At 54.9% G+C, this 9,958-nt stretch overlaps 1 protein-coding gene and 1 long non-coding RNA gene across 6 annotated transcripts in view; one reads left to right on the forward strand and one right to left on the reverse strand.

Moving 5' to 3' along the window:
- Positions 1 to 3,987, reverse strand: part of SMOX (spermine oxidase) — a 36,765-nt gene extending 32,778 nt beyond the window's left edge. For 3 of the 5 annotated variants that reach the window (XM_070587917.1, XM_070587914.1, XM_070587919.1), the window contains exon 1: positions 3,803 to 3,987. The gene's annotated coding sequence lies outside the window, so the exon portion shown is untranslated. The remainder of the gene's footprint in view (positions 1 to 3,802) is intronic. The other 2 variants (XM_070587915.1, XM_070587916.1) reach the window with 2 other exon arrangements.
- Positions 3,988 to 6,788: 2,801 nt separating this feature from the next.
- LOC139078035 (uncharacterized) lies at positions 6,789 to 9,754 on the forward strand. The gene is made up of 3 exons (XR_011530742.1): positions 6,789 to 7,041; positions 7,868 to 7,917; positions 8,052 to 9,754. It is a non-coding gene; the product is annotated as an uncharacterized lncRNA (long non-coding RNA).
- The last annotated feature ends 204 nt before the right edge of the window (positions 9,755 to 9,958 follow it).

Genomic DNA, 9,958 nt, shown 5'->3' on the forward strand with positions numbered 1-9,958 from the left:
ATCCTCTAAACCCTGGGGCTCAGAATTTGGAGCAAAGAGACTCCATCCCCGTGTGGTCAGCAAATCCTTGCTCAGCCAGCCAGCCAGACCCCTTGGAGGCCAAGTCACCTGCCAACAGGTGTCCGCATGACCAAACAGAAAAGCCTTGCAGGACAGGGCTGCCACACCTTCCTTCCAGCCCCCTCCTTTCTGGCCCAGTTCCTGGGGGCTGCCATCCCATGGGGAGTCCTCACTCCTTTACCCTGGGTCTGCAAGAAGCCACTCAAGCATGTAACCCCCAAGAGTTCTCGGCTTCCACAACCTCTGGGGAGCAAAGAAAGAGAGTCTCTCTATCCCATTTTACAGACAGACAAGAGGTAAGGACAGGGCCAACAGGGAAGTGGACTAAGCTCTTTTCAGTTTGCATTTCTCTGTTCCCCCAGCTCTGCTCCCATGTTCAGCCAGGCCCTACTCAGACCCGCATCCAGGCTCCCAAGGACAAGTCTGAAGCTCCACCTCACAACATTCTAGAAGGAATCCAAAACAGGCCAGTTTATCTGCAGAGCCCCTACCTGACCTCCCCGGGCTCCCCAGAGGCAGATGAAGAGGGCAACGGAGCAATGCTAAACCCAGAGGGGTGATAATCTAATGGTGGCATCTCAAACAGGGAGCTGTTTTCATACCAGAAGCAGCTGACCTCCCCAGCACCCCAAAATCACAGTGTACATGACCCCCAACTCTTTGGCCTGGGCTGGGAGCCTCTCCTGGAAGAAAAGGTGGGGCGTGAAGCAGAGAAACCCAGCTGCCCACTCTGAGCGAGGACCCCTTCTCCCTTAGATGGTGTAACTTCTTTCCTACCTCCCCAGCCCCCAAGGCCAGGCACCTCTGGGAGTCAGGAAAAACAACTTGATTGTTAAGAAGCCTTCCGCTAGCACGCATCTGAGAGGCATGAGCAAAGTGGCAAGTGGAGAGGTTTAGAGCATGGATTCTGGAGCCACATTGCCTGGGTTCAAATCTTTGCTCTGTCACTATTGAGCTGTGTGACTGCCTCAGTCTTCCCATCTGTAAAGTGGGAATAAGACCTACCTTATAGAGCTGTTAAGAGGATTAAAGGAGTTAATATTTGCAAAGTCCTTAGAACACTGGCACCCAGTGAGTATACCAGGGTCCTGGCCCAGCTCTCCGCCTCTGCCTGATTTCTCCCACACAGGATAGCCTCCTTGTTGCCACCTATCCCAGCTCGAGGTCTTTCCTAGGCATGCCAGCCTGACCCTAGATCTGGACCCCCAGCCCCTAGTTTCAGCACTCACCTCACAGTATTACCTGGGGTCCCTCACCAGTCCCCCTGTCCAGGGCCCAGCTCCCCTCCCTCCCAGATCTGAGGTCCCCTGGCTCTCAGCTCTCTATTCTGAGAGCACCAGCCACACAACTCAGTTCTCAGCCGGCTCCTCTGCAAACAGGAGAGCTGTGGGTGGAAAGACAAGGATCTACAGAGACTCCCAGCCCCAGCTCCTCCCTGGAGCTTCAATTCCCTGCCCTTCAGGGCTAGGTACCCAGCAGTCACCCAAGGCCTGGCCTGAAATAAATCACTGGATGCCCAAGCCAAGTGCCATAGGGAGCTATTGAAGGTTTTAGAGGAATGAGATTATCTAATCAGTTTTCCTAAATCATTCTTGATGCTCCGTTAAAATGGACTAGAGAAGGGCAAATGTAGATTTGGGGAAAGTGGGTAACAGCTACTACAGCTTGGCCTGGGGCAGTAGCCTAGGGCAGTAGCCGAGGGTGGTAGCCCTGGAGTCAGAGCTGAAGAATAATAGGCCTAAGATAGATTTTGCAGAAAGAACCAAAAGGACTTGCTGTTGGACTGAATGTGGGGAGGGAGGCAAAGGGAGGGGTTGATGCCACCTGGTTTCTTGTCTTTAAAGGTGGGTGGGTTATGGGCCCTTTATCAGATGGGAAGGCCTGTGGAGGGTCACATTTGGGGATTGCAGTCAGGGTTCTGGTTCATCCACGTGAAACTTTTCATCCCAATGAGACATCCAGGACATCATAAATCTTCAGAAGGGTAGTTGGATAGAGAGGCTGGGGCTGGAGATAAAATTTGCTACTGAAAATCATAAGAATGAAAATGATGTACATTTCAGATCTGTATGTCTGTAAATTAATGCTTGATTTTAAAAATCATAGGGAAGAATGAGAGCTTGGAGGGTATGTAAATAGAAGAGAGCCAGCGGAGGGGCGGAGGCTGAGGACAGAGCCCTGGGATCCCCCAACATTTAGAGTTGAGTGGAGGAGTTGTCCCTAAAGATGACTAAGGAAGGGCCAGCCAGGGAGGGAGGAAGAAAACTAGAAGAAGCCAAGAGAGGATATTAGTTCTAGGGGGAGAGAATGATCAACAAGACCAAGGAAGGTCAAGGAAGACCTTCCTGTGGGGAAGACCTTGCTGTCGGGGCGTGGAAATCACTGCAGACCTGTCCTGGTCTCCAGTGACTCAGTGAAGTGAGGGACCAAAGCCAGGTCAGGTGGGCCGAAGGACCTAAAGGATGTGCTCCAGAGGAGCAGGTGCAGACAGCTCTCTAGAGAAGTTTTGCTGTGAAGAGAAGTGGGGAAGTGGGTGTATAGCTGGGGGAGAATGAGAGAGGAAGGCAAAATGGCGCTATGAAATGGGGGAGAAGGGTGCCAACAGACGTTCCTACGCTGTTGAGCATGATGGGGGGGGGGGGCGGGGAAGAAGTCACTTCTAACACCAGAGACAGGAGAAGTAACTGAAGACTGGGGGACAGGGAACGGCCCACCTTGAAGCCCAAGCAGAGGCATGGGCCTGCGCAGGAACTAGGATGCTTGCCCCCTCCCTCCCCCCACCCCCCCACAACAGAGGGAAAGCAGGCAAAGGCGGCAGAATGCAGATGTGGGGCCTTTACTGCACACACTTTCTTTCAGATGCACGCCACCTATCCCTCCGTTCTACCTATCCCTCCGTTCGCGCCACTCCAATGACCCCCGAGACACCTGTCGTTTCGCTGCTTGCTCCAAACACGGACAAGTTGCCCCCCGCGGACTGGCACGGGACGTGCCACCACCAACAGGTTCTGCAAACAACCTGGGGGCACATTTCACCATCTGGGCCAGCCACTGTGCTTATCTCATCAGGCTGTGCCCCTGCCCGGTGCAGCTCCGAGGGAGTCCACGGGACCCTCACTCGCTCCACTAGAGCCCCAGCCCCCAGCCCCTCTCCCAAAGTGAGCCCTCAACACACGCTACCCCTTGCCGAGCAGCCCGTGAGCCCCTCCGTTGGCCCTTCGGAGAGAGCTGCTCCCCACCCTGCCTGGGACCCCGCGAAAAGACCACCCGGATGCCCGGAAGGACGGCAGCCCAGCCTCTCCCTGCGTCCTCGCCGGCACCGGAGCTTTCTCTTCTTCCCCAGCGCCCACCCTCCGGCCGCCCGATTCGTCGTGGGGCGTCAGCGCCCGGCTTTGTCTGCGCCCGCCGGGCGTCCAGGCGCTTCCCTGCGGCTCGCCACCCCCTGCCCGTGCAGCCCCCAACCCGGGACCCCCGGCCCCCGCCCGACGCAGCTGCCTAGACGCGAGCGAGGGGGCGCCGCGCCCCCCGCTGGGAACGCCGCGCACCCCAGCCCTCCGGCCCGAGCGCCGCGCTGGCCGCCGGAGCCCCGGGCCGGCCGAGCCCCGGGGCCGCTCCGGGCCCCTCGCCCTCCCGCGGCGGCCGCAGCCCCTGCCTGCTCCCGAGCGAGGGCTGGGGGTCGGGGACCAGGGGACCAGGGGACCAGGGGCCCGGGGGCCGGGGCCGAAGAGAGGGCGCGCGGTACCTTTCCCTGCTGAGCCGGGGAAGTGAGTATGCGGCGAGCGGCGCTCCAGCCTCGGCCTCCTCCGCCTCCCTCCTCCTCCAGCCGCCTGGCTTCCTCCTCCCGCCGCCGCCGGGACCGTAGGGGCCCGAGCCAGCCGCCTCGGCCTGTGTGGGGCCCCGCTCCGCCTCGCGTCCCCGGCCCACCCCGCCTGGTCCGCTCCGGCCGGCCCCCGGCTCCGCCTCGGGGCGGGGCCGCGCCGAGCTCCTCCCCGGGCCCGCCCCGCCGGGAGCCGAGGGACCGGAGGCCGCCGGCGCCGGGACCGCAGCGCCCCCGCCTCCGAACCAGGTGCCGCGCTCCCCACCGAAGCCCCACGCCCGCCTCCTCCAGCTGGGCGCCAAACGTCGCCACCCCTGCATCCCCCAGAGAAAAGCTTCCAGCCGGCCCGGGGCTAGGCGTAACGCAGGGCCGAGGCGACGAGCAGAGCCAGGACGCGGGCCTCAGTTTACCCGCGGTGTCCAGAACCATGCTTTTGGAAGGTAGGGGCGCCCCTCTCTGCTCCCAGAGCTGCTTTCGCTCCGCAGACCCTCCACCGGATCTCCGTTGCCGTCCGAGGGCTCGTCCCCAAGGGCCACCTCCGATCTCATCTTCTCCCCAACACCGCTGCCTCCGCCTCCACTCCCACCCCCTTCGCCTCCGAGACCTCGGCGTATCAATCTCTAACCCTCAACAGCAGGGCCCAGGGGGCACTCGAATCGCCACAGCCTGTCTGTCCCTTCGCGGCCCAGGGCCGTGAGTGGAAGTGGCCTCTTTAAGAAGACATCCTTCACTGGTACCCACCGCCTCATCTTCAGTATAGTAAAAATCGAAGCAAATGTAAATGTGAGGGTCACTTTTTTTCTTAAAAAAAAAAATCAGAATTATTTGGAAATTATTTATTCGTTTTCTATTTGAGATTCTGCAAGTAATGCCCAGGTGTCCTGTATGGGTTTTCATTTGTTCTAGTTTAAGTTGGGGGGGTGGGGCAGGAAGCGGGGAGTGCTTGGTCTGTGACAAGTTCACTCTTTTTAACTCTGTGAGCATCTCCAGGGCCTCCTGAAGCTGACAGAGCCCCAGTCCAAGGGGTGCAAGCCTTTGGGGGAAGCCAGGCCCCTGCTCTGAACTGGCTTTCAGGCTGAGGAGGGTGCCTCACCTAACCTGCACCCCAGAGGGGACCCACCAGGCCCCGCTTCAGAGCAGAGGTCCACATGGATCCAAAGGCCAGGAATCCCTGCAGAAATGGGGTTTGATGCTCCCTTGAAGGAGGGACCTGCTTGGGTACAGACTGCAAGGCAGGGACGCAGTGAATTAGAGGGGAGGTTTCTTAGGAGAAAAGGCCTTGTCATTGCCCAAGCTATTCCCTTCACCCAGAAGCCTTTCTCTCACCTCCTTACAAACCCATATGTCCCCTTGGAGTTAAACCTCAGGTTAAATGTCACACCCTCCCCGTGAATCCTTCCTTGTCACCAAGGAGAGCAGAATGTTTATGAGTGGGCTCTCGGCATTGGATTTCCGGGGTTTGAATTCAGCTTGCATGTGGCCTCTCTGTGCTTCAGTTTCCTCATCTGTAAAATGGGGTTAATAAATAATACCTACTCCAAAGAGTTCTTGTGAGCATTAAATAAGCATATTAATATGGACCTGACGGGTTACAAATGATGGGAAACTACTCAAATTGGCTTGATGTAAGCAAATAGGAAATTTATATGCTCACACAATGGAAGACTTCCAATGATACAACTGATCGGGTACCAAGAGACTCAAAAAACATCATCAAGACTTAGTCTTCTTCTCATCTTTCTTCTCTGTTCCTTGCAGCGGCAAGATGGCTGCCAGCAACTCTAGGCTCCATCCTCACAGCCCAAGTCCTCATTTCTTTCAGCTGTCCCAGAAAAAGCCAAGGTTGCATTAAGTTGGCTCTGAGTGGGTCACATATCATTGTTTGGACCTGAATCCTATGCCCGACCCTGGAGATGATCCCATCCAAACCACAGTGATGAAGAGTGAGGAAGGGTGACGTCAGAGCACTGTTTGCAATTAGAAGGTGAATGGACCCAGAGCTGTGTGCCAAGCACACAGAAAGTTCATGAAAAGTATCGGCCATTGTTGAGGACCTTCATCATGTTTCAGGGGTGCCCAACACCTTTTGAGCATTCTTCTGTGTTTGAGGAACTTTCCGTGTCACGAATCCTGCACCCTGTACTCCAAAGCCAGAAGCAGTCTTTCCCAGTCTCCCTTGCAGCTGGGGAGCTGGCATCATCCAGGCCCTGCAACCAAAGGCACCAGGGAGGATTTTCATGTGGAAGAGACCAATGCGAGGAGACACACGTCACCCAGAACCCATTCAGGAGGGCGGTAGCAAGGATGGTGCTGGAGGCATCTGGCTTTAGGGACAACAGTGGCAGAGGTGCTGGAGTACTTGCCAAAGTAAGTTTCAGTTGTCTACTGCTATGTAACAAACCAACCTCAAAACTTAGTAGCTTAAAACAACAACAATTTCTTATTGCTCACAACTCTATGGGTTGACTGGACTCAGCTAGACAGTTCTGCTGCTGCATATGATGTTGACTGGGGCCAGCTGGAAGCTTGGCTAAGGCTGGAACTAGGAAGCAGGTCCTAGGCAAGCACCTTGAAAACAGCACCATATTTTCGGCCTTGGTTCCTCCATGACTCTATTTTAATGTCCATCACCACCACTATCTGTCCCCCCACAGGTCTGGCCTGACTCCTGCCCTTTTCCCCACTCATACCACCAACCCCTGGAAACCTTGTCAATCTCCAGCCTAACCCTGAACAGTAGCCACCACACAGGATTTGGGGAAACCAAGAAAAACAAAGTAAGCCGTGTGTCTCAAATCACATGAATAAAGGAGGGAGGGCCAGTCCAGAAAGGCAGAGCAGAGGGTGGGTGTGTAAACGGTGACCCTTCCTCAAGCCCTTTGCCTTCTCTGGTCCTAACTCCCTCCCCTAGGAATGGGAGCTCTGAGCAAGATGCCTTCTAACATTATCCCCTGCGGGTGCTGCCCTTCTTGCGTCTAGACCTCCCCAGCTCTCCGAGGAGCCATGCACTCAGCTTCAGTCAGGAGACCTCTTCTGAGCCCTGAGTCCATGCCAAGCATGCTGGGCCATCGACGTCAGCAGCAGAGGAGGTGACCTCGGCCCAGCTGACTGTCCCACGGCATCCCAGACATCAGAGCAGGACAGCCCAGGACCTCCTGGCTCTGGTGAGGCAAACTGACCTGGTCATGGCTGAGTGTATGTGCCTGTGTGTGTCAGCATCCTGGTCCCCACCCGACCCTGGGGGGCTGTGGCGGACTGCCTCGCTGACCACAACCCACTGTGTCAGCGACAAGTAAACAGGATGAGTTGATTGCTGCCTCCATAAGCAGATGCCAGTCACCATCTAAACAGGAAAGAAAACAACCCATGGGGAGGGGAGCCCCCGCTACTCTCTGCGATGTAGGAGAGGGGAGGAGGAGACAAACAGAGAAAAACAGAGATGGACGAGACAGAGAAGCAGTGAAGGAGACAAAAAAGAAAGCCAGAGCCGGCGACTCAGGCAATACTGAAACCAAGGCCATGGGCTGCCGTGTTTCCACCAGCTGCTCTGTGCCCCCACAGGTGCCCCTGCTTGCCAAGCTCCCTTGCCTCGAGCCAGCCCCCAAACATCAGACCTCCTGCCCCTCTGCCAATGGAGGTCTCCCCACCCTCCTGCAGGCCCTGCTCAGGCTACAGCTTGTCCTAGAAATCCTCAAGGATAAACCACCCCCAGGGTTCCCTTCCTTTTGCACAGAAAAGTTGCAAAGTGTGTCTCCAGCCAGATATATTCCCAGAGGCTCATCTTCTCCTTTTGTGCCACTACTGAGTCTATTAACGTTGTAGGATATATGATTTGTCCCACTTTCAAATAGGGACACTGAGCCCTTTGTTGGTCCGTCCGAGGCCACCAGCAAGTGAGGAACAAATTTAGTCTCCTGCATCTTAGCCTTTCAACTCCCATCCTCTTTCCTGGTCCACTGATCGCTGATCTTTCTTGGCCTGCCTCCACAGGTCTTCGTGGCAATATGTCTTGATAGCAGCACCAAAGGCCAGTGACTCAGGTAGGGGGAGGCTGGGGCTGCCAACTTCCTGGGCGGAGCATTTACCCACTAAACAGACCGTCCTCTGAGTCACTGGGAGGATTGGGAGATCCTGGAGGTTGGGAGAGGCTGACTCATCCTTGTCTTTATTTCAGCTGAGGAGGAAAAGGCCTTACACGTGGGAGATTGGCCAGTTCGTCGTTGTTTCCCCACAGACTTGAAAACTGGAATTGAGCCATGTAGGCAAATGGAGTAGGCCTCAAGAAGATCCTTGTGACAACCCTAGAAGACATGAGCCAGGGAGAGAAAGGAGAGTCCAGGGTCCTTTCCAAACGCTGTGGGCAGGAGCGAAGATCAAGATACACGAAACTCAATATTCAAATTCAGACTCAGAAAAAGTACGTTTGAAGGATATTGTTTGCCTTGCACAATAATCTTTCATTAGAAACAGCATTTCATTCTCGGCAATTTCCGGGGTTTGCTTATAGATCTGTCACTAGTTAAGAGAGAAGACACCCCAGAGTTCATAGCTCTAGGAACATCTGCCCCAGAGAATGGCAGCTGTGGTCACCTACAAGTTGCAGATCAGCCCTAGTGCCCTTAGTTCCTTCACCCTAGTTGAGAGCGTCTCAAACCTTTAGAAATCACCTGGAGAGCTTGTGAAAAACACAGATGGCTGGGCCCCACCCCGAGTTTCTGATTCAATAGGTTTGGAATGGGGCCTGATCATTTGCATTTCTAACAAGTTCCCAAGTGATGCTCTTGCTGCTGGTCCAGGAAGCTCACGCTGGGAATCACTGATGGAGTTAGACACACCTGCCTGCGCCCTCTGCCCACACCCCAGAGGACTTGGCTAGAGAGCGCTGCTGGGGAGCACTCCATCTTTATGCCCTTTATATCCCGGACGATAGGGCTCCACAGGACACTCTGCATTGCCTGGTGCACACGCTGCACATGCTGTGGGTGTTGCCTTTCCCACTGTCTGCTATGACTTGTTCACCCCTTCTCTGTCCTCAAACCTCCAACACCTCCTCATGTGCCCAGCCCAGCTGGTGAGGAAAACAGCTGCCATCTTCTTCATTGCTTCTCAATTCATTGAGGAAACAGATGCCATCATCTTCCCAACACCAAATCTTGAGAACCGCCTGCCTGGGGCCCACTCTCTCTGCCCATCCTCTCAGAGATGGAGGAGGTGTCCTGCTCCCACCCAAGGCCATTCACACCACTTATGTCCCTCCTCCTTAAGTTCTCCCTTGTCTTCTTTGTCTTCCCTCACTCCCTTTCTTATGGGAATAGTGGACCATTCCCACAAGCATACAAACATCTTCTAGCATCTCTTATCTTTTTTTTTAAAGGGCTACCCCAGACCTCCTTACCTGCCTCCAGCTACCACCCCATTGCTCACCTACCATTCACAGCAAACCTTCTTCAAAGTATTGTAGCTAGTTCCCATCACCACTTTCTCCCTTCCCAACCCACTGGAGTCTGCCTTCCTTCCTTAGCATGCTGCTGAAACCCCAACAACTCCCTCATTGCCAAATCCAGGGGTCCTCACCTCAGTCTCTCAGAAACATTCAAGACCACTGACCACCTCCTGCCGGGAAGGCTTTCTGCTCTTGGCTTCTCCTGGTTTTCCTCCTACCTCACTGGACGCACCCTCTCTGAATGTTGGAGGGCCCTAGTCTTGGAACTGACTACCTCCCCTTTCCTACATTCTCTCTAGCCCCTTGGCTCCAACACGGTGCCTGCTAAATCCACATCCACAAGCCCATGACCACTCCCCTGCGCTTGGATTTTTGTCCAACTCCCTTTGAGCATCTCAAATCTCAACATGCCCAAAATAAAACTCTTGATTCCCTTGCCCAGTTTGAGTTTGTGTTAAAATATGCATAACATAAAATTTACCATTTTAACCATTTTTAAGTGTACAATTCAGTGGCATTAAGTACAGTGTTGTGCAACCATCGCCACTATGCATTTCCAGAAGTTTCTCATCATCGCAAACTGAAACTCTGTACCCATTCAATAAAAACACCCTCTTCCCCCAGCCCTCCCGCCCTCA

The sequence above is a fragment of the Equus przewalskii genome, chromosome 21 (assembly GCF_037783145.1).
Source record: "Equus przewalskii isolate Varuska chromosome 21, EquPr2, whole genome shotgun sequence".
Lineage (NCBI taxonomy): Eukaryota > Metazoa > Chordata > Mammalia > Perissodactyla > Equidae > Equus > Equus przewalskii.